Source organism: Haplochromis burtoni, unplaced genomic scaffold, assembly GCF_018398535.1.
Source record: "Haplochromis burtoni strain Fernald_Lab_line unplaced genomic scaffold, NCSU_Asbu1 Contig_89, whole genome shotgun sequence".
Lineage (NCBI taxonomy): Eukaryota > Metazoa > Chordata > Actinopteri > Cichliformes > Cichlidae > Haplochromis > Haplochromis burtoni.
This window is the reverse complement of record NW_024582450.1, coordinates 2,035,970-2,061,049: the sequence shown is the minus strand read 5'-3', so window position 1 is coordinate 2,061,049 and position 25,080 is coordinate 2,035,970. Positions and strand designations below refer to the sequence as shown.

The 25,080-nt window shown below is 38.8% G+C and overlaps 1 long non-coding RNA gene across 1 annotated transcript in view; it reads left to right on the top strand.

The window, feature by feature from the left end:
• The first annotated feature begins 10,768 nt into the window (after positions 1-10,768).
• Positions 10,769-25,080, top strand: part of LOC102297153 — a 76,571-nt gene continuing 62,259 nt past the window's right edge. Inside the window, exons 1-2 of the long non-coding RNA XR_006054593.1 lie at positions 10,769-10,842; positions 10,992-11,098. This is a non-coding gene — a long non-coding RNA (uncharacterized LOC102297153). The remainder of the gene's footprint in view (positions 10,843-10,991; positions 11,099-25,080) is intronic.

Here is a 25,080-nt window from a genome sequence, read left to right as displayed (position 1 = left end):
ATAAATAACATTACTGCATATTTCTATGAAATGTTGTGATATATTTTTGAAACTATATTGCTCACTTCTAAAGGCTTCCACTTTAAAATAATAGCACTTAGAGTTGATTTGGGGGACATCTAGGATGAGAAAAATATGGAGGCACTGCTAAAGTTAATTAGGTCAATATCAGTATTTATCCTGAGATTTCAGATGCTGTGGACACTTTTAACTCTTTTAACTTTTAACTCTGTGGTCCTTGTCTTATAGAAGTAAATCATACAATCTTTAGGTGTTTCAGAAAGCTTGGTCAAATGGAAAGCAGCACTTTGCGCCATCATTTATTTTCTCATCACAAATGTGGATGAGTATTTTCCATCGTAGGACCAATGCTCCATACACACAGAGGAAACTCCAGCCGTGATTTGGTTCTATGCTACCTTGAACAGTGGGCTGTTTTTTTTTCTCAGGACTTCCAGCTCAAAGTAGAACTTTCAAGGATATTTTAATAGTCGAGGATGCGGTTCATGCTCTTAAACTATAAAAACAATGGCAACTCTGAATTCTGGAGAGGCTATATCTGTTTTTTCAAAGGATTTCTTGTTTGTATAATTTTGTTACAGTCATTTGTTATATTTAACACAACCTTTTATAGAGTTAGTCTAATAGTCATAGAGATAACTATAGGTTTAGACATATATACAGTATATGCATATATTTAAATTTCTTGCATTCCACATTTTTTAGCTGGGGGGGAAGCTACTTTTGCTAAATAAAATAATAGGTTGCTAGTTTTAGTTATTGTCATAGGTTGCTGACAAGTGAATCTTTATTTTAGTGAGATTTGCCTAATTTAATGGATTAGCAAAAGTAATTTCTTTGTGCATAACTTCTTCATAAATGGTTGCATTCAAAAATCAAAGATTAGCAAATAAATTATACCCTACACTAAGTTACAAATAGCACAAAAAGAGCATGCCCATTGTCGCAAATGTGAAATTTAGTCTCTCACAAAATAATTAGACCATTTTGCATTTCATGATGGCTTCTTTCAGATCCCCCACATGCACATCGGCAGATTAATCCATGTATTCGGGTTTTATGCTAGATGCCTTTCCTGACACAACCCTCCCAGGGATTTGTGTCTATTTTTTGAGTCAGGGATATTTCACGTGTTAGCGAAATCTTGTAACCAATGCAAAAATAAATATTATAAAATATTTGGAAACTGGCCTTATCCCTTTATGGATTGATGTAGGATTTCAGCTGCTCAGCTAGCTATCTGGTTAGCTGCTCATCTTAGCTAGCTAGCTAGCTAGCTATTATCAAGCATATTTTTGGTTTTACAGTTTTTGAAATATGTTGTCAATGGGTTATGGATCCATGTCAGTTTAGCAATAAGAATCACGGTGACTTAAAAAAGCTCCAGCTATGAATATTTAAGAGAAGGAAGCAGCAGGGAGAATTTCATGGATCCAGGAGTTAACGTGGGTCACAACTGCTTTCCTACATATTTCAAGATGTCAGTGGGACAGTTTGCCCTGTTGTTGGTAGAGATGGCACCACATCTGAGGAAGCAGAGAAATACTTTTAGAGAGCCCACTGATCCGGAGTAGCTTCTAGCTATGTGTCTGAGGTAAAACACTTTTTCTATTTACTATTTCCAGTTCTTGTGTATTCAGTGTGTTTTGCGCTACAAGTCCACTGTTGCCAAATGCAGCGGTCTGATTGGTCAGAGCTGTTCATTTGAATGTGAAAAACTGACTATGATTCGGTAAAAATAAAAGCCCCAAAGTCATCCTGTGAAGTTTTCATGTTTGGTGAGATATAATTTTTCACTGTATGATAGCTTTCACTGCGGATGTATCTGATAAGTTGACTTGGCCATTAAGTGTTGCTGGCTATAGTCAGCACCAAGAAATCTTTGTAGCTTGAATTAATTATTTTCATTTTATTAATGTCCAGTTGTGAGCCATCTCCCTCTATCTCAGTGCCTGGACATTTGAAATTAGCAAGGTAAACATGGAAAATATGCCTGTATAGTATTATTGAAAATGCTCTGACTCTAAAATTTCCCAAATGTGCTATGTTGTTGTTTTCAATTATCATTATACTAATTGGACTTTGATGCTAATATCTTTAAAGGTTCATGTGGTTCAGATGATCAAGTCCGTTAAAATATTAGTGACGTAAAAATAGTTATACTGGGTAACAGTGTTTCATGGCATCTTTTTATATGTTTCTTTTTACTTTCTAAGGTTTTGATGAATTAAATGTAACATCTTTGAGGATATTTAGTAGAAACTGTTCTGATTTCTATTGGGTTCTGGTGGAAAATGTGGTTGCCAAGAAAATATGCAAATACGGTTGGGTGGCAGTAGTTTGGCTTCACAGTTAATGCAGCTTTCAAATAGACAAGTATTTGTTTATCAAAAGAGAGATTTGGATTCATTTAACTGTTTTGTTTACCCCTGGGGCATCGGGACTTACTGACATAGACTACTAGATAGGCGATTTAGCACTGAGCTAATTTTTTTTGTTCTTTTTTTAAAGCTTTTAAAATTTGTTTGGTAAGTTTTCTTTCCAATATTTTCTGCATTTGTTTAAAACTTTAATATGCCAGCCTTTTCCTGTGTCTATAATTGAGGTTGTCATATTAAAGTTTAAATATTAAACACACATAATCAATGGCCACTTGATTAGCTATATAAGCAAATATCTAATTAACTATACAAATGGCAACAGCTCAATACATTTAGGTATTCAGACATAGTCAAGACAAAGTTCAAACTAAGCATCAGAACAGGGAAGGTGATTTAAATGAATTTGAATGTGGCATGGCTGTTGGTGCCAGACGTCTGTTTAGAGATAAATAAACTAACATAGACATAGTTAACTACACCTGTTCAACTGCTTGCTAATGCAAATATCTAATTTGCCAACCATATGGCAACAGCTCAGTGCATTTAGGCATTTTGAAATGATCAAGACAACCTGCTCAAGTTCAAACTTCAGCATCAGAATGGGGAAGAAATGTGTATGGCTATTGAATGAAATGTGGTATGGCTAATCTAGGTTATGGTTGATCTCAGTATTTCCCAAGCTGCTGATCTACTTGTATTTTCATGCATAACACTCCCTAGGGTTTACAGAGAAGAGTCTGAAAAAGAGAAAATGGCACCAGTAACCCAAATAACTTATACTTTCAGCTGAAGTATGCAAAAGAGCTCCTCTGAATCCACAACATGTCAAACCTTGAAGCAGACGGGCTACAGCAGCAGAAGCCAACAACAGGTGCCACTTTTTTCAGCTAAGAACAGAAATGTGAAGCTACAGTTTGCATGGGCTCACAATAGAAGATTGGAAAAACATCGTCTGATCTAATCACTGTTGATTTCTGCTGCGTCATTCAAATGGTAGGGTCAGAATTTGGTGTAAAACACATGAAAGCATCGATGATTCTTGCCTTGTTCAGGCTGCTAGTCATCTAATGGTGTGGGTGATATTTTCTTTGCACATTATGGACCCCTTCATACCAACTGGGCATTGTTAAAACCCCACAGCATATGTGAATACTGTTGCTTACCATGTCAAAGGTAGGCCAACCTGGTTCTAGCCAGGTGTGACTGTTGAAGTGACTGGTGAGACTACATTTAGGGTCTTTGTGTTGATAAGCTGGAGCTTTTACAGTACTCAGTCTGCACTGGGAGGTTTGCCAGTGTGCTCATCTAACAGTTGGCCCTGTGGATTTTGATTATTGGAGACAATTTAAAAAAAATCTTATAATAAAGAAATCAAAAAACATAGAAACAATAAATAAATAAACAAACAAACAGTATAACAAAAACTGAAAACTCCAAACTGATTTAGAATTACTTTTAATATTATAAATTAAAAGAAAATGGTAAGAATATGAATATGAATATAGTGTAGCATTATTCAGATCAAAGACCTATAGAACATGCATGTGATTTATAAATTATAATAATAATTATAATGAAAGCACAACACAAAGCCATGACAAATATTATACATTTTTTTATAATATTATTATATGATATTTGCCCACCCCAAAAGGACTATTGTGCTCCAAATTGTGCCAAGTCTTTAAATGCCCCCATATAAATCGAAAAGTGGAAGCCACAAACAAGCAAGGCAAGTCTCAGCACTCTGTGGGGTTCTACAGAGGTCTCACATAGGTCACATAACACTACAGTGTTTCTCTTTGTGGATGCACAAATGTTTTTATTCACTGATCTCTCCCCAAAACTTACTTTCTATCACAAACCTGTGTTTTATTATAGAACTTACTTTGAATGCACTACATCAGCTTACGCAAGCTTGATGAGACTGTAGATTTGCATGGTAGCAGATACTAACATATAACATATATTCATTGTTAATTAAGGATATTTATACATGCAAAGCACTTAACTATTATAAAATTATTTTTTTAACAAAAGCAGCATTTTTGTTCTTGTAGCTGTAGCTACTCATAGTGATAACACATTTATTGTTTATTAATATATGTTTAGATTACACAATTCTGAAAAGTCTTAAATTTTGTTCCAGCAGGCATTTTAATGAAATCAACTGCAGAACAGAGACGGCTGACATTGATAATGAACACCATGTATTCTCAGCATGTAATAAGATTAGGTACATATTTTTGTTTTTCTTTCTTCCAACAACAGATTGGAACCATATTTTGCACTCTATAGTAAAATGGATATTTCCAGTTTAGAACTGAAACAGCACTGCAAAATGTATAGTGAGTGAGTCGATTTTCCAAAAACACCTTTCTGGAATAAACCACAGAAACAATAGGCATCAACAACTGAATTTTACTGTTAGATGGCACAAATCTGGCTTGATCAATTTATAATGACCAAAGTATCCACAAATGGCTGTAAAAAGTCAGTTCACAAAAAGCTTACACATTTAATAGACTTGTCTAATTGTACACAAGTCTGTTAAACTGATAAAATAAATGCAGCAGTGATACAAAGTGTCCACTAGAGAGCACCATTTAAATTGAATTGAACTGCACCCTTGTTGTTTTTTTTTCTCACAGTCATAGTTGTAGAAACGTAACATATTTTTGTACCGTGCATTCACATATTATTATGCCTTGATTCAAATAAAAAGTTTGGCAATATGAAGTTGATATGAGTTATGCAATAGTTCTTTAAAAAGTGACGGTATACAAGTAATAACTTCAAAATCACATCTTGTTCTTTTTCATCCATTCATTGCTGCCTATACAGTATAAAGGATGGTCATAAAAGTACTCAATATTGAGCAGTAAATTCAGATTTTAAATGCTTACATGATTTTGCAACATCACTGAGAGATTGTATAAATAACGCAGAACTGTGTATCACGGCATAGAGTGCACTATATAGCAGATACATTTACACTGAATCCGGGAACTCATAAACCGAGAGACAGTAAATGTAAAACACTACAGGCAACTGATGTGTGACCTGGCATGTGGGGTACTGTGCATCAAATCCAGCATTTTTAAAAGTCAAGCTATAAGCAAGAGGAGCTGCTGTACCACATGGATATTTACTGAGAATGCTGTCTCCTAAATATCCTCCACAGCAGTTTCACTCAGAGCTTCAGCGATTATCAGGCCCACCTACACTGAAGTAAATGTTGATAATGCAATTTGTTATCGACCTCCTTTATTTATTCCTGTATTAGGCAGAAAATATGTATCAGTTCAGTTAAATACTGTCCATGATGATGTTTAAAACTAATTATACATAACATTATTGTTCAGAGTGGAAGGTGGGAAATCCTTCAAAAATACATGCATGTGTACGGGAAGATTACTTGTTTTAATTGTGCTATTTTTCCACAATAATTTTTTTTGTTAATATATTTTATTAGAATTATGGTTGTAAAATCTTTTATATCCTTTTGCTTTTACTATTTGTCTCTTTGGCAACCTTTGAATTAGTTTCACTATGATAAACATATTATATAAATAAGATACGAGTCACTAACTGACAAAGTGTATTAATTTAATCTGAGTATGTGGACACGTGTGTGCAACACAAATTGGTGACAGCACAAAGTCACAAGCATGCCTTTTATGCATATGCTAGCTGCTCTTTTTGTGCCCTTTATTCTCAACTATTTCTTCCCTTCATAAGGTCATAATTGTGTGTTTATATTTGAATTACATGTAAAAGAGCATCCATGGTCTCTATTCATGTCCACATATTCATATCCCATTATAAAAGGTTTATTTTTATTCTGTTTTAGTTGTCAAGCACATATGTTATATAGGCCACAGTAATATAAACTATATTCCAAGCATCCTACATTGTCACTCCTGTAAGTGTGCCACAGCGTCTACACTAGGGCAAAACCCCTGAGCCCCCAAAGAGCAGAGCTTTGTGTGATTCAGGCGGCAGTTGCTCCTCTTGCTCTCTGAACTCTGGTGCTTCACCTTCAACTACAGTCTAACCGGAGTGGGAGGGAGGAGGGGGAGGAAGGAATAAGGAAAATGGGGGAGGAGATAATGGGGGCGGCGGTTATGCCACATTAAAAGTGGAAGTTCATTCTCTGATAAACACATAGCTACACATCCCACTGGACTCACTGTCTGAGATGGCAGCCAGTACTAAATGTGAGGTTGTCTGAGCTACAGCACTACAAGGAGAGAAACCACATGGAATTCATGTTTTGTCCCTAGGTTGTTCGTTTGAGAACGTTAGAGGATTTTAATGTGCCTCTCTGTACCTCACAGTTTCCATTCAGGGGGCTCTCCAGACGCACTGCAGCTCTTCACAGAAGACATGCATAATCATGGCAGAAGGGAGGGGATGAAACAAAGGAGAGATGTGTAAAGCATCATATACATACGGCTCTTTATATTGTACCCCTTTTAGGTATTCTTATGGGTGTTTTGGTTTTAGGTTTGATTTTTAGTGTTGTTACACACAAAGGAAACAGCCGCAACTCAGTACTTCAAAGGGGCCCTTGCAATCCCACATAGACAGACCACATTTCAATGGAGCATGCTGTGCTGTGCTTTGCTGCACGGTGCTACAGACAGACAAGCGCTGTTACGGAGAAGAGCAGTGGCTTCTCATTAAAAGCACTACTGTTTCCTCCGCAGATTACATTGCTATGGGAAAACTACACAGGGAAGACACCCTTGCCACATCTACAGCTGAAAGATGCAATGTTACATGATTGGAACTGTCAAATAAAGCATACAGTTGGTGGAGTCTCAAAACAAGTGTTCAAAAAAAATGACAAAACATTTTTAATGGAAATGATTGACAGGTTGTTTACAAAGAAATGTGAGTTTTCTTGATGTTTAGAAATGTCTAGCTTTTGTATGAGGGCTGCCTACTTCAGCCTTGTTGTTGTTGTTGTTGTGCTTTACAACTGGTCAAGGCCTCTGAACAAATCCTGTTGCTTAAAAGGTCAGAAAAGTGATGTATGCAGTAGTTACACACATGTTCAGAACTAGCATCGCAAGATTGTATGATAACAAAAAAGAAAAGAAAAAAAGAAAACATGAATTGAATGAGTTTAATTTTACAACATTTTGTGGTAAATTTTTGTTACCACAGTTTTATTTAAAATAGTACTTATTAGAGGTAATATTGTAGTGAATGCGAGGCTTTTAAAATTAGATAGTTCTGTCTCAGCATAGTTTTTCTTGTTTTAGGTCCTAGGCATGAGCAATCTCCCAATTTGATATTGTGGAAATTCTTAATTTCTGGATTGATCTGCTTTTTGTAGGACAGAATGCTTATTAATTAGAAATTAAGTAACAGCACTGCCCAAACCTTCCTACTTGACTTAGATTAAGTAAAATGGAGACTTATTAATAATAGAAATTAGTACAATGCACTGAAACAAGCACTATTAGAATTAATCAGAACCAGTGCAGCCTCATTGTAGACACAAGTTAAACGACACAAAATAAAGACATAATGTCTATATAATAAGATTTTGGCCCATTATATGACCAAGACCAGCTTCACTGAATCTCTATGTCAATGGAAAAATCCAAAGTGATAGAATCCAAATAACTCAGCAATGGGTCATAAAAACACAAGAAAAGTGTTGAAACTTTTCTTCCACTACCGAAAAACTTTTTTTTTTGCCATACATTGGTCAAAAGTTTAAAATTTTAGATCCCAATTAACCCGATTTCAGTGGCATCAAAAAGCTTATACAGCGAGGACAACAGATATATGCACATACACACAAAGACACAAAGGGTTGCTAGGGGAAGTGGAAACAGCTGGGGAATGAGACACAGGTGAACTGAATCTAGGGAACACACAGGAGACAGCTGTTAAATAAATAAAACAGGAAGTAAATTTATATAGCTTTATTTGATTCATTTCTTTTTAGATTGCTGAGAACCTACAATATGAAAGAATTAGCAAAAATCACACTTGCATTCATCAGCTCCAAATAGGCATGAAAATGAAGCGCTGGTCTGGCCTAACTGAGTTTTGGGAGCAGTACCCAGCTCTGTGATGTAGGTTAATGACTAAATAGGGATGTGATTCAGTCTTAGAGTTAGCAGCAAAAAACATGCTGCTGTCTTGAGCTGTGAGTCAATTATAGTGCTGAGCAACCTGGATCAGAGAAAAAGAGAGCAATTTTCACATGCTTATTCAACTTCTTTTTATTTTCTAAAACAAGGATATACCATTTGTGATTAGACCTACCAAGCTGGAACTCTCAGTACTTTTACTTGTAACAACATATTTATAAATTGTGGTTTTTGTGCATTTGCTCTTTAGTTCAGACATCCTACTTGTTTAAGGCTGGGCGTGTAACACTCTGAAGCTTGAGCAAGTTTTCAGTTAGCTTACATTTATTCATCAAGGCAAAACATTATGAAAAAGGACTTAATTCCCTAAAATGAAATGAGCAGAGTGTCTGAAGTAATTTCACACAAGCCGAATGAAACACTGTGTAGATGGGAGGTGTGGTTAAAGTAGTCAGCGCATAACCTGTAGGTGTGATATAAAGGGAAGTAGATCTCCCCTGTTTGTGTATTATTCACTTATGTTGATGCTGAAAGTCCATGTTGTCACAGAAAGTGACGTGGGAAAGGGTGACGAAACAAATCAACAAAAACCGATAGGAGAACCAACTTTGGTGATTTGCAGTGACCTTTACCTCTAAGCGTAGCAAAGTGAGATTCCAGCACTGTAGAGGTAAATGGGTCCAGTTTTCTTTTACTTGAGATTGTCACCTGTAACAACTCTTAACACAGCAGTATGAATTAATGAAAGGGGATCTGTCTCCGGTGCTTTTTCTTTCAGCCGTAATCCCTTTATTGATTCAAAAGTCAGAGACAATTAAAGTTTTCTGTCCCATATTTGAGGTAATTTTAAAGTTGTTTCTATCATTTCTACTTTGATAACAAATTTTGTTTGATGTTTAATACATTTTTTGTTGTCGTTCTTGCTAAAGGTATCACTAGGTATCATTGTTGCAGTATGTGGGGTTAATTAGGACCACACATTAGAAACGAGTAATCTGCTAACGTTGGGTAAAGTTGTCAGAGTTATTATGTTTCTCCTTTAATGCTGAGAGGAGGTGAGTTCCTCTTCTGGGTGTTTTAAATTGAGAAACTACTACTGCTAACTCCTGAGTCAAGAACTTAAACTCTGTCTGGTGCTGTGTGATAGAGCTCTGTAGCAGTCAGTACTGGTTATAAAGCTGCTCCTATAGTCTGGAAACATAAGCATCAAACTAGCTGAGATGTGAAACACAGATTTTGAACTTTCAGGACAAAAAAAGTAGTAAACACAGATTAGGAAGTTAAATCCAGGCAAGCGTTGGGTCCTAGTAGCCATATGCACAGACAATAATACAATCACGAGCTCAGCAAATTTTTTAGTGGCAATTCAGATTGTGGAGTGTGTGATTCTTCCTCAGAAGATGGTCAAGCTGCCCACTGCATAAAGAGTTTCATGCCACAGTTTTCATGCTGCTGAGTAACAAATCTGAGATTGTACTTACGATGAAGTAGCCTGCATATAAATAAAGCCATTTTATCTGACATATGCTACGTTAAACATTTTTTGTACCACTCTAGGGAAGATATCACACTGAGGATGGCAAGAGTGTGTAATATAGCAAGGGGTTCTTTGGAAAGTGCAGACATACATTAGTGGAGCCAGGGGGGTGCGCTTTCATTTCCTGGTTTTAATGGAGAGAGCCTCTAGGTCCACACATGGGTCAAAATGAGAGTTCATTTCTTGTTTTGTTTTTTATGCAGCTTTGGAGCCCCGGGCCCAGAAAGTATGGACTAAAATGCTTATTTTTTACAAAGCAAATTCTTAGTTAAGTTGGCAATTATTGGTCGGTACTAATGATTAAAGATGAAAACAGTGATTCAAATACCTATTGTGTCACAGTACTCGTTCCTGTTACTGTAAATGTCTAGTCAAAACACAGTCTAGTGAAAGCTGTAGTGCTTAAAGATCTTTCAGTTGTTGTTTATAATCCATTCATGCATTTATTGCTATTCAACACCCCTTAAAAAGGTTATGAACTAAACTCTGGCTTTGGAGAACTGTTACAAACAATTTGAAATACATACTTTTAAATTTCATAGTAAATTCTTGGATCAATTTTGGTGTTTTTTCCATTGATGCATTGTCATATGATGTGGCTTAACATATTTAAAAAAAAATCTTTCTCTACCACTTAATAATTAACTTTAGTTAAGCGTGGGCTGTCAGTATGTAATCAGGTTACTAATCGTGATTTTTCTCTCTGCTTTCACAAGTGAGCGAGGAAGGGTTTGGCTAAACCTCATGAAAACCTGGCAGTCGAGGAATGCTGTGTTTAGCTCTTCAGGTGGGCATTTCTATATCCTAATATCGTTTACATTATGATTGTGTGGTTTAACTGATTGACTGTAAAGTTGGTTGCATCTGTTTTTTCAAATCAAACTATAACATAGAGTTGGACATGTTTCTCTCTCCTCTCGTCTGCTCTCTGTGCAGCCATGTTTGCATGTGTTTGTTTCGCTGTGTGCTTGGGAAGTGGATTGGAGCAGAGGAGGGACGGGCAAAGGAAAATTACTTGAATGATGACACCGCCTTATGTTACTGTAAGTAAATGGTTCTTAACAGTCTCAAATAGGCTACTGGAGAAATCTCATGACAGTTACATTATCCAGGGCAACTTTATAGCCCGGGTGGCAGTCAAGTTCACAGGGGCATAAACTCACTGGTCACAATTTAGGCAGCTCACACTTATAAAAGCACATAGTTCTGAGATTCTTCATACTATTTCACTGGTCAGTTGTAAAGAAGAAATCAGCAGCTATTCGTAGTTTCAATGCAATTCCTCAGATTATCTGAAAGACAGTGCAATTTGGTAGTGTACACTGTCAAAGAATCACAGAAGTGGAACAACTGTAAACATGGTAATTGACCATGCCGTCCCATAGCTGCTTTACCAAGTGTGTCCTCTGGATGGCAGTGTCAGGCTGCGCTAATAACTGTCAGCCCCAGCTCTCTCATTAGTGAGGTCTAGCAGGCCCCCTCCGACATGTCTCATAAATGTCAACACCAATACAGCGGGGGACAGTGGGCTTGGATGTAACAAACACAGACGCATGAAAGTCCACTCTGTCTGTCAAATCAATCACCGCGGCGAGCCACAAGCTACATGTTCACACCTCACGAGGAAACTACCTGCAAGTTGGCATTTGGTTGGTTTCAAGTGACAAAGAATAAATCCTTCCAGATTGTTAGAGATTATTTTTGATCTTGAAGGTAACATGGAATGTGTAATAAGCAGTACAGCGCCTTTGTCATTTGTCTTATGAAAAAACTATTCATATGTATGGTATACGTTTTTGGCATGTCTTTTAAAGTTATTCTCACCTTGCTGTGGTCAGGAAGTCTCCATTCTCTTTCACTATACTCGCCAGTCCACCATCCCATCTCTTTCCTTCTCCTCTTTCTATTCTCTCCCCCTTTCTTCCCCATTATCAAGCCTCTTCTCACACTCTTTTCCATTCTCTTACAATCGGGCCACTGGAGCAGGTGGATTGGAGATAACTTGCGCTGTGCTTTGTTTTCGCCCTGACACTGTCATTAATCATTGCCCAAGCCACACTTCAACATATAATAATAAGGACTGGCTACTGTGTGGGGGCTGCTGCCCAATTGCCTTTCATTGTGCGGATGCCAAATTGGAGGTGAACGGCCATAGCCAGACACTACTCCCCTGTCCCCTGACTGTCTCATCATTTAGGTATTTATCCATCTCAGCCCAGTCTGTGGAGCTTCTCCCTACCCTCCCAAGAGGCCCAAGATTGTTAGAGGGAGGATCAGATTTGTTGCTCAGGCTTTTTGGCTTTGATTCTGTGCCTATAAGTTAGGGATTAGAAGCAAATTTCCCACAGGGCAGTGCTGGATTTGCTGGTGTTTAACTGTTTAACCTGTCTTAGTCTTGTGTGGCAAAGGGGTGTGGGCGTTGGTGGGAGGGAGGACAAGGAAGCAGGGTTTAAAAAAGAGACTGGCCAACAGGCCCAGAGAGACCCAGGTGGGTTAAGCATTGATAAGTGAGGCTGACTTATCCATCACATTGCCAGTGGAGGTGGTATAGTCCAGCAGTGTATGTGTGAGACGATGAATGAGAAAGAAGTTTTTCACTTAGAACCCAGAGCTCTTGGGTATAATACTCGACATGTGATAATATGATGTAATAGGACTGTAGTACACGTGGATGGGCTGGTTTGGTGTCAGAGGGGTAAGAAGTTAAAAATGAAAAGGTCCGTGTTTTCAAGAAGCTTACGGATGGAGGCAGGCTGGTTCTTGGTTTTGGCCTAGGGTCAGGGTTTTGACTGTTGCCTCCCTTTGTGGACTGCACTCTGAACACACAGAGGTGTCCCGTCAAACACAGTCCCCCTTAGAAGTGGATTCTAAGGGGGACGTTGGAGCATTTAGCACAAAAAGGCGTGCTCCTCGGGCCTCGCCATCTTTCCTTCTACAAACAAGGACTAAATCCTCAGGTGTACACGCAGAGAGAGTGCTGTGGACTTTGATCTCAACCCTCCGTTGCTTTGCTCAGTACACAGGTGTATTAATAAGTGCTGTTAGGCGTGCAAATATCAACAAAGGCTGTAAAGATTGCGTGGATATTGTTGCTAGTTTAATTAGTGTCGATCCTAATGGGTTCATTTTTGGGGGACTGAATCCAGACCTGCTGAAAAATTACTGTATACATTTTTGTTACAAAACACAAGGAGGTGTTAATACATCATTTACACTATCACCTCAGCTGTTTTGACACGCTGTTCACTGTTCTATGCTCACAAATGGTTGCACTTTGCACTCTGATTCTCTGTCTATACATATCTTGTGAAGTTTTACATCATTCGGACATGTAGACATTAAAGAGCTTCATGTCTCTTTTGGAGCTGTAGAAATATACTGCAAAACCGTATTGATCTTTAATTAAAGAAGCTCTTAACCTTGGCTGGGCAGAGGACCCCCAGGCCAGCAAGTTAATTAATGTACTAATAGTCATAATATTTGTGCTGTGCACGGGAGGTACATAAAAGATTATCTATTGTATGAGCAGTTTATCAGTCCAATGATGCTAGAGCCCCGTGCTGTGCATATATCAATGTTATGGGCAAAAATCTGCAGTACAGACAGAAGAAGAGGGAGAGTCGGTCTTTTAATATCTCCCTCGGTTCATCAGCAGTTTAGCAAGGCCTCGTTTTACCTCCTGGGATTCTTCTCTGATCGTAACCAGGCGGCATCGATGGGCCTTTACAAGCACTAATGCTTCGCTACCTTGACAACACACAGCAGCTATAAGCCCTTTAAAAGATCCACTTTTCTCCAGATGAGTCAGGGATCCCACTCCACCATTTACCCCACACTCCCAAGGAGGGTGTCTCATCCCTGGATCAAAACCTCATACTACTGACCTTTCAGTTGCTCCCACCAACCACAAGAACCCCTCATAAACAGCTTCCACTGAGGAAGGAAGAGAGGGAGGGAGGAAGATGAGAGGAATGTGTGCGTGGGGGCCCAGACACTGTGATATCACCCTTTATAGCTTTATTGATTTCCTCTCAGGATGCAACTATTAACATTGAGCTGCTACGGTAGCTGCTGCTGTGTTGTTCTCTGCAGGTAAGAACATTGGCTCACACCCCCGGCCTTGTGGACTGTATACGGGGGAGGTGGGGGAAACACAGGGGAGGCACATGCTTTTATAATTAAGGTCAGCTGGGATGCATTACAGCATTTGGAGGTGTTAAAATGGGCCCTCCTCAGAGAGTATGTTGGCATTGCCCATGCTCGTAAATTAGCCACGCTCCCCGCTGATGTCAGGAACAGGGGAGCAGGAGATTGCTGAGGAGGGGATTAGGTAGATGACTAGATGTAGACATGAGGCTGGATTTGACTGTATTGGATTTTTATTTAACGTGATTCCCCCGCCCCCCAAAATCATTGATTTTATGTGTCTGTGAGAGAGCATGTTAAAACACTGAAGTCCACTGAGGTCTCGTTTTTGTACGCACCCTATTCAATTAATTATGTATAAGTTCTTGTTGTAATTTAGAAAATACTGAAATACCAAATCAATACTACACAATATGTGTTTTACACAATTTTCAAATGATATTTTTTTTCCTATATTTAATTGTATAATTAATTGTATAGCAGATAAAATTTTCTCTTAAAATACATAAAACATAGATTTAAAATATAATGAGTTGATCCTAGAGATGGAGCTTGACTGATGCTTATCACTGTCACCCGTTGTTCTCTCTCACTGTAGCTTTTCTCACACATTAACATCAGCAGCATAAATGTAATATTACACATTATTCTTGAGTCACCAAATGCAGACTAGCAGGCGTGTAAAGTGAAATAATGGGCAGGTACGCAAATGATGCTTCCGCAGAATAAGCAGAGGTGGTGTGCGAGCTCTCTCTGGACCAACACCTTCTCCAATGAGGCACGGACAAAGCTAAGCAGAGGCCCCTCAGCCTCACAATGGAGACACTGTCAACAAGGGCAGGGTGGGGAGCGGGAACAAACAGACCACAAGAGTTTCACAAACAACCTGCCATAAGGTATTCAACAGGACAGGTCTGACTGGGACATCTAGCTCACACCCTGTGCCAAGGGTGAAGCAGGGGTCATATATCTTGTAGAGGGAAAAGCATGACAAGCAGACGTAGTGCGAGATGCGTAGAAAATACCAGGGCCTGGTTATGTGGCATCTTTGTGTAGCTGACACAAAGTCTGAAAGTCAGGTTATGCAATGTTTTATTATAGACTAGAAGGGAGAAAGAAAAAGAGCGCTTTCTTTTATGGTTACTAACATGGTGTTTTAAAGGTGATGTTTCATCCATATGTCATAAACTGTTATAAAGGATGTTTGGTTGTGGGCAAGCCATTTGTTTGCATAGCTCTTTAAATGAGATATATTTAAAGTTTTCTTCTGCTCTAAAATTTATTAGAAGACTAGAAGGCTCTCTGTGGCTGAAACCAACATGTCTATTAACCAGCATATCAATTATTTTCTTCAGAATAAATCCATGAGTAAGTATGAGAACGCAATGGCATATGTCTCCAGATTCCAAGTAACATCACCGCCCAGCATTAGAAAATCCACAGTTAAGAATAAATTGCAGATATTCATTTGAGAAGGTTCAGTATAGTATTTTTAATTTAAAAAGAATTAATCAACTAATCGATAGGAACATTTTTTTTAAAGTCACAGTCGTTCTTGCCATTTGGGTTTTATATTGATTTCATTTTTTTAGTTGACAGTGCTGTCCAGCTTTGACAGCTTGTAGATACCCAGTCATCACTCCGACCCCCCCGAGACTAAACCAAGTGCCAAAAACGTGACAAAAACAGAGTAATCAGAGCCTGTGCCACTGACCATTGTTTGTGTGTTAACCAGTATACAAACCCAATGTGTGTAATTCTTTTCTGCAAAATTAAAGGAAATATCACAATCATGCTTAATGTTTTAAGAAAAAAATATTTATTTACATTATTCTGAAATATTAGATTGATCTTTGCTTTTGCTTCTTCCCATTGGTGCATACACGTTGTAATTTAATCTAGGACTTTGGTGTTTCCGCGATTGCGACGTTGCTGAAAATTCACCAGAAGAGTGATTATTGCGTAAAAATGGGAGCTAATTGGGAACTAAAAACAAAAACGGTTCAGTCATTTTACTCGATAACAGGATCGCTTGTCGTGCCCTTTCCTCGCCGCATTTGGTGAGACGCGGTGCATTTATGATGCTCAACGTATAAAACCAAAATGCACCCTTGTACTTTGACAAAATGCAATGAAAACTGTTGTACACTGCTGAACTGTCACGCAAAAAATATAGTAATGGCATCAACCTGCCAGCACTGTTCACAGGTGTTTTTTTACACCAGTATTTATTTGACCATTATGTTAAATTGTCCCTATAAAGCCACTCTTGGCAGCACCATCCTCTGCATCTTTTTGTGAGCCACTTAAGTGTACCACTGGGGTTTAGTGTGTTCCATGGACCCATTATGGTCGCTTTAAACTGAATAAATAAGGGCAGTTTAGATAGGCTGCACCCTGTTTTGGGGGAAGTTGCTCTCAGATTTTGTGGGTTTTCATGTTTTCAGTGTTGCTATGAAGTTGAGAATTGTACCTTTAGGATCTGGATGTGCTTTGGTGAAGTATTTGCATGTCTTTGTGCAGTCTGAAGATGCTGATTATATCTGACGGGTCAGGTAAAGTTTTTATGTTAAGAATTCATCATGCATTTAATCTCAGCCACTCTTTGCTGCCAGCATTCTTGCTTATTTGTAATAAATATTGTACAAAACATCAGGTATTTGCATCTGTTCTACAACTCCATAAATGTATGTAACATACATGAAGAGTGGACCATGTGTTCGAGCTTGCCCCTTTCTGTGGACTGCAGTGGTGCCGACCACAGGCAAGCAGCTCTAACTCTGTGTAGACCACCTCTGTTCAAGACATCGGGTGCTAAGTGGCAGCAAAAATATCACAGCTGTGCGATCAAACATTCCACACGAGGAGAAAGAGTCCACTCCTAGCCAACGCTACAGTTCAGCAGAAACAGAAGACCAAAGCAGAGATATTCTCTCTGATGCTGATATTTCTACAGGTTAAAATCAGGACTTAAAGGACTTGGGGCCACCACCCAGAAAAGATCTGTATATCCTTTTAGATTTGGCATGACAGCGTTTTTGGATATACTGTTATTGGTATATCCAAGTTTCCCAAGTATTACTTTTCTGCTTACACAAAGAGACACATGGTTCTTCATTATGGCCTCTGGTCAAAGTGCTGCCTTTTATTTTCACTGAATTTCCAAGATGGGGCATTTTTCTGCAGCAATTTACACTCCTACAATTATAGCGCTCTGCGCAGATATGGTGTTAGCCCCTCCTCCTTGACCTCTGCCCTTTGCTAAGCAGTCGAAAGTGCGTTTCCTGATTAACGGCTGGCTGAGGTGCATGGCTCCAACTCCAGCACCTTGTGCTCCCACGCTGAGGTGACAGTCTCCTAGACTCTTTATGGAAATTGACTGCAAAACATACCCAATTAGACCTGCGTTATTTAGAACGACTCAGCTCTTCACCCCGAATAAAAGCAGGCCCAGATAAGACCTGTACACTCAGATACTGCAGCAAATTAATGTGAAGTTGGTGGCCTGCCAGTTAGCCAGTCCATCTAAAAATGGGGACATTAAAAGCATGAAGGCAAGTTTTTGTATAAGCAGTAAATTACTGCTGAACAGAGAACAGGATGATTAAAGTGTGGGGTTTCTGAATAACTTTCCACACAATTATAAATCCACTGTATTGCAAGTCAGGAAATATTCCTGCGAGGTTTGATTTGAGTAGCGGTAGCAACAGTTTCCTATCAGATGTTATTTAGAGATTTAAACATTTTTCGGGCTCTTGTTTTCAGCATAGTTCATTGGCAAAATTTTCCCAGGTTTAGTACCTTTCAGTCCAAATGTGTAACTGAGAATTAAGCATCTGTATAATGTCTTTTCACTCCACCAGCTAAAGATAGGGCTCTTAGCCTGATACGCTGTCTTAATTTTCCCTTTCTCAGGTCACTGCAGAGAGCAGCCGCATAAGAGTGAGGAGGAGGGTCCTTACTCTATGGGCAAGAATACACTGTGGAAGTTGCAAAGGGCAGAGTCTCTAGGAAATCTACTCTTTCTTTGAAAAAATGTCACAGGAGAGATAGGAGATTGGCACCACAAAGAGCCCAAAATAGCACTGGCTGCTACGCGTTGTCAGACAAGATTTAGGCTGAGACATTGACTTTTGTTCTGCAAAGTATTGGCCCCTGAAAGGGAGATGGGCGGTGTAAAAATTGTGATTTCTTCTCTTCCCCTACTTATGCGCAATACATTACCCTCCCGATAATGCACGCTGTTGGGACTAAGGTTTGTAACTTTACAATTATTTTTAAGTGAGTGGTATCTGTTGTTACAGAGGCAGTTTGTTTTTAATTAAATGTATAAGACCTGGTCTGGCAGATTAGAACTGCATCACAACCCTTCTGCTTTCCTGGACTCCAGTTTACCCTCATTCAACATTTGTCCCTACTGCCTTCCCCATGACAAAGCCTTTATATTTTTTATGCAGGTTTACCCCTTGGCCACATAATAGGATTATGAATAATTTCTACAAATTTTCCAAAAACAAATCACATGGCATGGCTTAGAGTTTGCTAATAATTTCACCATAGCTGATAGATCAAAGCAAGGCACTGGGACTGCAGAGCCAGGCAGAAGGTTGACCCTAGTCAGGCATTTTTAATGAAAGGGTTAATCTCCTCAGAGGTGACTATTCAGGAGCAAACAGTGTGACCAAATGAAGAATTCAGGTCTGGGATAAAAAGGAGAATAGTGGTCTTGAGGGTGCTGTTGGGTGACAGCGAGGAAGCCCTGAGGTAAAACTATGTGATGATGCATTTCAGTTCCCCGACTCATTGCTAAAATAAAGAGAAAGGTGGGGAAAAGGCAGTTTGAAAAGCCTGTGGCGTGTAGGCTCAAAGCTATTTTATGGATAAGCACAAATGAACTATTGTCTCGGAAACCCTGTGAAAAAAACCCTCATGTAATTTGGACACAACAGCATGCAGGCGTTAACGTGCATAAACAAATACACTTTTCCAGTAGGACAGCTGCTCTTCTCCAAAGTACCTGATTGTACTTTCAGTCTTAGCTGTTTGGGATAAACTTTGTTGACAAGCACCTCTTGTACTACTGTAAGCACACATGCCCTCTTGTGAGTAATTAGACTTGAATACCTTCCAAAAAGGAAAGAGGGGAAAAAAAGAAGAAGAGAGATGCTTTTATAAATGTATAAGGCTTGGCTGGTTAAGGAGGTTTAGAAATCTCATCGTGACAGTGGCAAAATGGGTCTCTTAGTAATTAGGAACAAATTAAATTGCTTATCACTTACCGAGTTACTGTGCCAGCCATTTGGCTGCGTTCAGAGGGATTAATCAGAAGGCTATTGACATTACATTGTTCCACAATTATCTTTCATACGTTTTATGGTAATTGGGTATTTTTTCACAGAGGAATTAAGGTGCCTACGTAATTCCAGACAAAATGAACATACACAAACACAAACATTAATCAAATCCCCCAAAATAATTCAGCAACTACTGCTGATTATCACGTGAAAAATGAGTATATCAGACTTCTCTTTGAGAGAAACTGAAATGCCATGTTAATAATTCATTTATATGGATGATGACGTATTTATATGGAGGTGTGCTTAAATTAATCAGCGAGAAAAGGAATGGGTTTATTCACTGTGTGAAGCTAATTTATTGCATTTTGCGCTGCTTTAAAGGTATAAAAGTAATGTTTATCCAAGGTTTCATCATAAGCTCGGCTGCACTGTTGCATCAAGCCTTGTTATTAGGATAAACCTAACCCACAAATTGTCATCAACCCAATAAATGGCTTTGTTCTGAATGCAATCAAAACTTCAGGCCCAAAACTCCTCCTCCATGCTCTTTTTCCAATACTTTCCAATACTTTTCTGGTTCCTACATGTGAAAATTACATGTCATTGTCGTAATGGCCCTAGGGGGTTGATAAAAGAAGACTTTGCCTAATGCTTCCATAAATGTGTTAGGCAAAGTCCAGCAGGATGTAATTGCATCTAATATATTTACAGAGGATTGATTTCCCTCCCACCATCCACCTACAAGGCGGCAGCAAGCTGCGTTCAGGTCACTCTGGATGGGTTCCGTGTCCACTCTGTTCTCTTTACGCTAAGCAACAAGGCCGGGCCGCAGAGACCATGAAAAGTATTGGAGTGCAGCTTAATGAGGTAATTAGTCAACGGCCATGACGATCCTGGGAGGCTAATACCTGTGACCTCTTGATCCTGGATTCCTGACACACATCTCTGGAGACTGTACAGGAAAGACTGCTGCAAAATCCAAATACTGTCTCCTTGGCCAGACAGTTTTTCACAGCGAACGTGTGATATTGCATATAATGCAAGTAGACTTGGAACTGAAGCTCAGCCAGCCCCCTGTTTCTCTTTCTTTAATTACTGCCACAGTGTAGCAATGGGCATGCCCCCTTTTATTCCCCGAAGAAAAATAAACCTCACTAAACTTAAACTACTTAACCTGTTTACTTTAAGAACCAAGTTGTGGAGAACTGACAAAGGCAGTGAAAAAGCACAAGAAAGGAAAAAGGATGAAGAACACAAAGCAGGTTGATATTTTTTCCCTTTCCTATCCCGTTCTTTTCTTTTTATCAGGTTACGTGACTGGAGGCTTCATTAATCACCACCTCGACAGCCTCTGCCAAGGGGAACTAACTGCATTTGGCCCAATTAGGCGCTGTAGAGACAATAGGAACAGCACAAGTTGTGCCTCTATGCCAGGAGCCAAGCGTTGCCTCCCTGTCATTACCTCCAGAAAGGGAAAAATTAACCCCTACCAGCTTCCCTGCTTTCCTCCATTGATCCAAGGCTTTTGTGGTGTCCCTGGAGCGTGGCAGACAATTACAGATATTATTACATCTGCATTGATTCTTTTAAAGAGAGCAGAGTGTCTCCAAGCAATTAAAAAAATTACACTTCGGAAGTGGGCCAATTAAAATGCCCCCAGCCCTAGAGGGTGGTGGTGGTGTCGGCGGGAGTGGAGGCACAGACCTGACTGTCAGAATGTTGCAGGATTTTTTATTTTTTTATTTCTTGAAAAAACGTGGGCAAATTTACATACTTGACTGCTTGTGCAGTCATACAAGCCTATAGCACATTCATGCAACCTGCTCTTGGACAAGGCAAGAGGAGGTCTGCAGATACCTACAAATAATAAATGACTTTTCAAAGCAATATAGCAAAAATTGTAGTTGATTTACTTTAAACAAGTCTGTTTTTATTATCTGTATTTAGGTTCCTAACACTTGTTAAGATGATATCAGGTTTACATTTTGAAAGTGCAGATGATTTATAGCCCAAACAGAAAACATATCCCTCCACTTTTACTTTCAAACAAAACCACACTGCTCAACATGTGCAAGCTGTTTACATCATTGTACAGATGTCGCTCTGTTAGGCATATGTCCAGTGACTGATTAATTATTTCAGCAATATGTATGAATGTACTAACACAACCATCTCGTAAACAAGCATCTGAGGTCTGATTCGCGTTCTCACTAGCATGGTCCCGCCTGTACGTCGGCCTTTCGCTTTCTTTTCTCTCCCCCATTCTCTCACAAACACGGTTCCTCTTTTCCATCTTTCACTTGGTCCTTGGTGTTGAGTTTCCCTGTGGAGCGAAGTTGGCCCTTACCTTAGCCATCTGACCAGATTTCCTGAAACCACAAAGAAAGGGACGGTGCTAATTGGAGTTGCGGGTAGACAGATGATAGACGACTGGCTGTGATGAGATAAGGAATCAGTGCGATGTAAATAAAGCCTTCCCATTGTTTTCTTCCCCTGCAGTTATGGCTAAGTATAGACTTACTGTGCGTTATTGCTACACACACATTTGCACACACCTTCCTGGTGGTTTTTTTTGGGTTGAGCAGGTGGGCTCTGGGATTATTCCGACCAGCTTTTTAGAAGGTAAACAATGTCTCCAAATAACAAAAGAAAAGCTATCTTTATAGAGACACCCAGGCACTTGGAAACCAAAAAAGAGAGTGTACAGTTTAAATAAACATCATTTGGTGCATAAAGAAAAGGGACAATGAAACTCTGAGCTGCAGTCGTTTTATCACACGGTACACTGCATGTGTTTGAAGTGGAAAAATCACAGTTTCTTTAATCCATGGAGCATTCAAATAATTTTTTTTGCCTCTCGGATTAAAAACAGTAACAATAGCAGGCAGTTAAAAACAAACAGCTCCAAACAAATGGTGACAAGGCTGAGGCGCTTGGCTTACGGGTAAGCTCTCCATACATCGTGGTCGGTTTCATTAGTTGAAATGTATTATTATTGTTTATCTATAAGCTTCTTGATTTAAAAAAAAAACACAAGCCATACAAGCCATGCTTTCCCTTTGGATTACGGAAAGGTTCAGGGTTTGCTTTCCAGTGTGAATTATTTTCCAACAACAACAACCTCAGGAAGATGGGAGGGAAAAGGGCTTTTCAACACCTGAACACCATGGCGCATGTGATTAAAGAGAACTGATTTCAGAATATCATCAAAGGGGAAAATGTGTGTGTGTGTGTGTGTGTGTGTGTGTGTGTGTGTGTGTGTGCTTGTAAAGGACGTGTTAACTGCAAGGTTCTGGCAAGTTTTTAAAGGAAAAATTTCAGGTTAGTCTCACACAACCTTAAGTTTGGGAAATAAAAATACTGAACAATGCATCCTCCATGATCTGCCAGCATGGAGTTTTTAATCATTCTTTATCTAGGTGTTCATAGAACAGACAGCTGACATGCATTTTGGTGTGTTCATGTTAACATAACAATGCAAAATTAGGTGCCTTTTTTTAAGTGAAAAAACAAAATCCAACTATGAGAAAAACAAAATATCAACTGTGTCAAGTTATCTTTCTGTGAAGTCTCTGTAAAGCAAAATCCCATGATGCCTCATGGAGTAAGCAGCATCCAGTCCAGCTTCAGAACAAAATCCAACTTCATAGAAAACTGTTTACGTGGACGTCATCTTGAGTTGGTGTGAGTAAATGTCCATCTAAAGTTTACAAACTAGGGAACGACTTATCACAGAGAGAAATATGATATTGTTTTAGCATGTGATTAATAGTATCATGTAAGCAACATCACATTTTTTCCCCTGAAACTTAAGCAAGTAGTTACAGGAAATCTAAACAAGCAGACTGAAAAAGAAAGAAACAACTCAATAAACTGTTTAATATGCGAACTATATTTAAAAACATCCTTGGACACAAACCTTAATCTCATAGTTAAAAGTCCAGGCCTCGTCCATCAAAATACATAATTTGAATGTATTTATAATGACAACTGGTTCTCTGCAGACCTGAAATATTCAGTCTGACTGCAATCAGGTACAAAACAATGCTCATATAATCACTCAGACACAATTATATAAATGTTCAATCAATTAGAGAATACTAGCTTTTGGTGCTTTGGGTGACAATGTCTATAAGGTAAATATTGAGAAAGGCTCTCTTCTCCTTAATAACAAATCATAGCCCCTCCACTAGCTGGAGGTAAGCATACTACCTCAGCAGGGCCGCTAATCTTGTGCAAGTACTCACATCTTTTTGGTATTTGTTAGGAAATGACCTATTTTGTTGTTTGGGTGTGAAGATCGCTACAAGTATTAACTCATAGTCTTTACATGTAGAAGAGCAAAATATGTACATTTTTAAGTTTTTCATTTGGTTTAAGGCTTTAATTTGAATATAATTAAATGCTCTTCCATAGAAGAGTATGCAATTTAAGTTAGAATTGTAGTTATCCAAGTTACATGATAAACCTCAGTTTAATTCACATAGATGCTAAGAAAGTGCCTTTCTTTAAACCACTTTAAAAAAAAAATATCGATATTATTTATCGATACATAATATTTTATTATTTATGTAATAACTGTATAACAATACTGCAGGAACAACTTTCTGCCATCAAGTATACAATTTATCTACTTATATAAACTGACGAACCACCCTAGGTGTATTACCAGCAATGCTATGAACAATAACCATATAAAAAAATATCAGGAAGTACTGTCTAAGTAATTAGGAGGCTCTAAGAGGAACCTAACAGAGTCATTTAACTGTCAGAGTTTCAATTCATCATTGGTATTGAATGTGAAATACATAAAGACAGAAACCTATCAACTGATAATCAGATGAGTGTGGGTTGGTTACAAGAAGATGAGACAAGACCTGCGGAAATGGAGGCACGGGGAGGGTTGCAATAATTCTTGCAAAGTGAATTTTGGGAGATAGAAATGAGACAGTTGGCTCATTTCATAATGAAATATCAAAAATTCACCTGAAATTGGCGCGCTGGGTCCTTTTTAGGTGGCAGACTATGAAAGCTATTGGTTACAATTCAGCAGTTATAAATTTATGATGAAGGAAGTGATTTTCAGAGAATGTAACTAATAACTTTGGAGTATTCCACTGTGGTTTTTCTCAGGCTGTAAGCTGTGATTCACATTTACACTTTGAGCCCACAATCATTCCAAACGGTTACCTCTGAGAAAGCCTCCTACCAAACTGAAACAAGAAAAAAAAATAAAGAAGAAAAAAAAAACATGAAAATTTAAATGAAATTAAGGGAAGTGCCTCTCCTGACAGTCAGTGTGATGACACGCTTTTGGATCTTATTTGGAAGGGTTTAAATGTGCTGAAATGTAAATGACTAGACGCATGGAAGCCCAAATGGGAAGCTAGATTCTACATGGGTCAAAGACAGGAAGACTATAGAACAGAGATAAATAGAGGGAAGAAGGAGGGAGCGATTCTCATGTGAATCGTTTAACAGCGGACACACCATGCCACTTGCATTATAGTGACTGTTGCATCAAGGGGCCCTCTTTTTTTTCAATGAACCCCAGGGTTTTTGGTCTTTTCTAGGAAACCCCC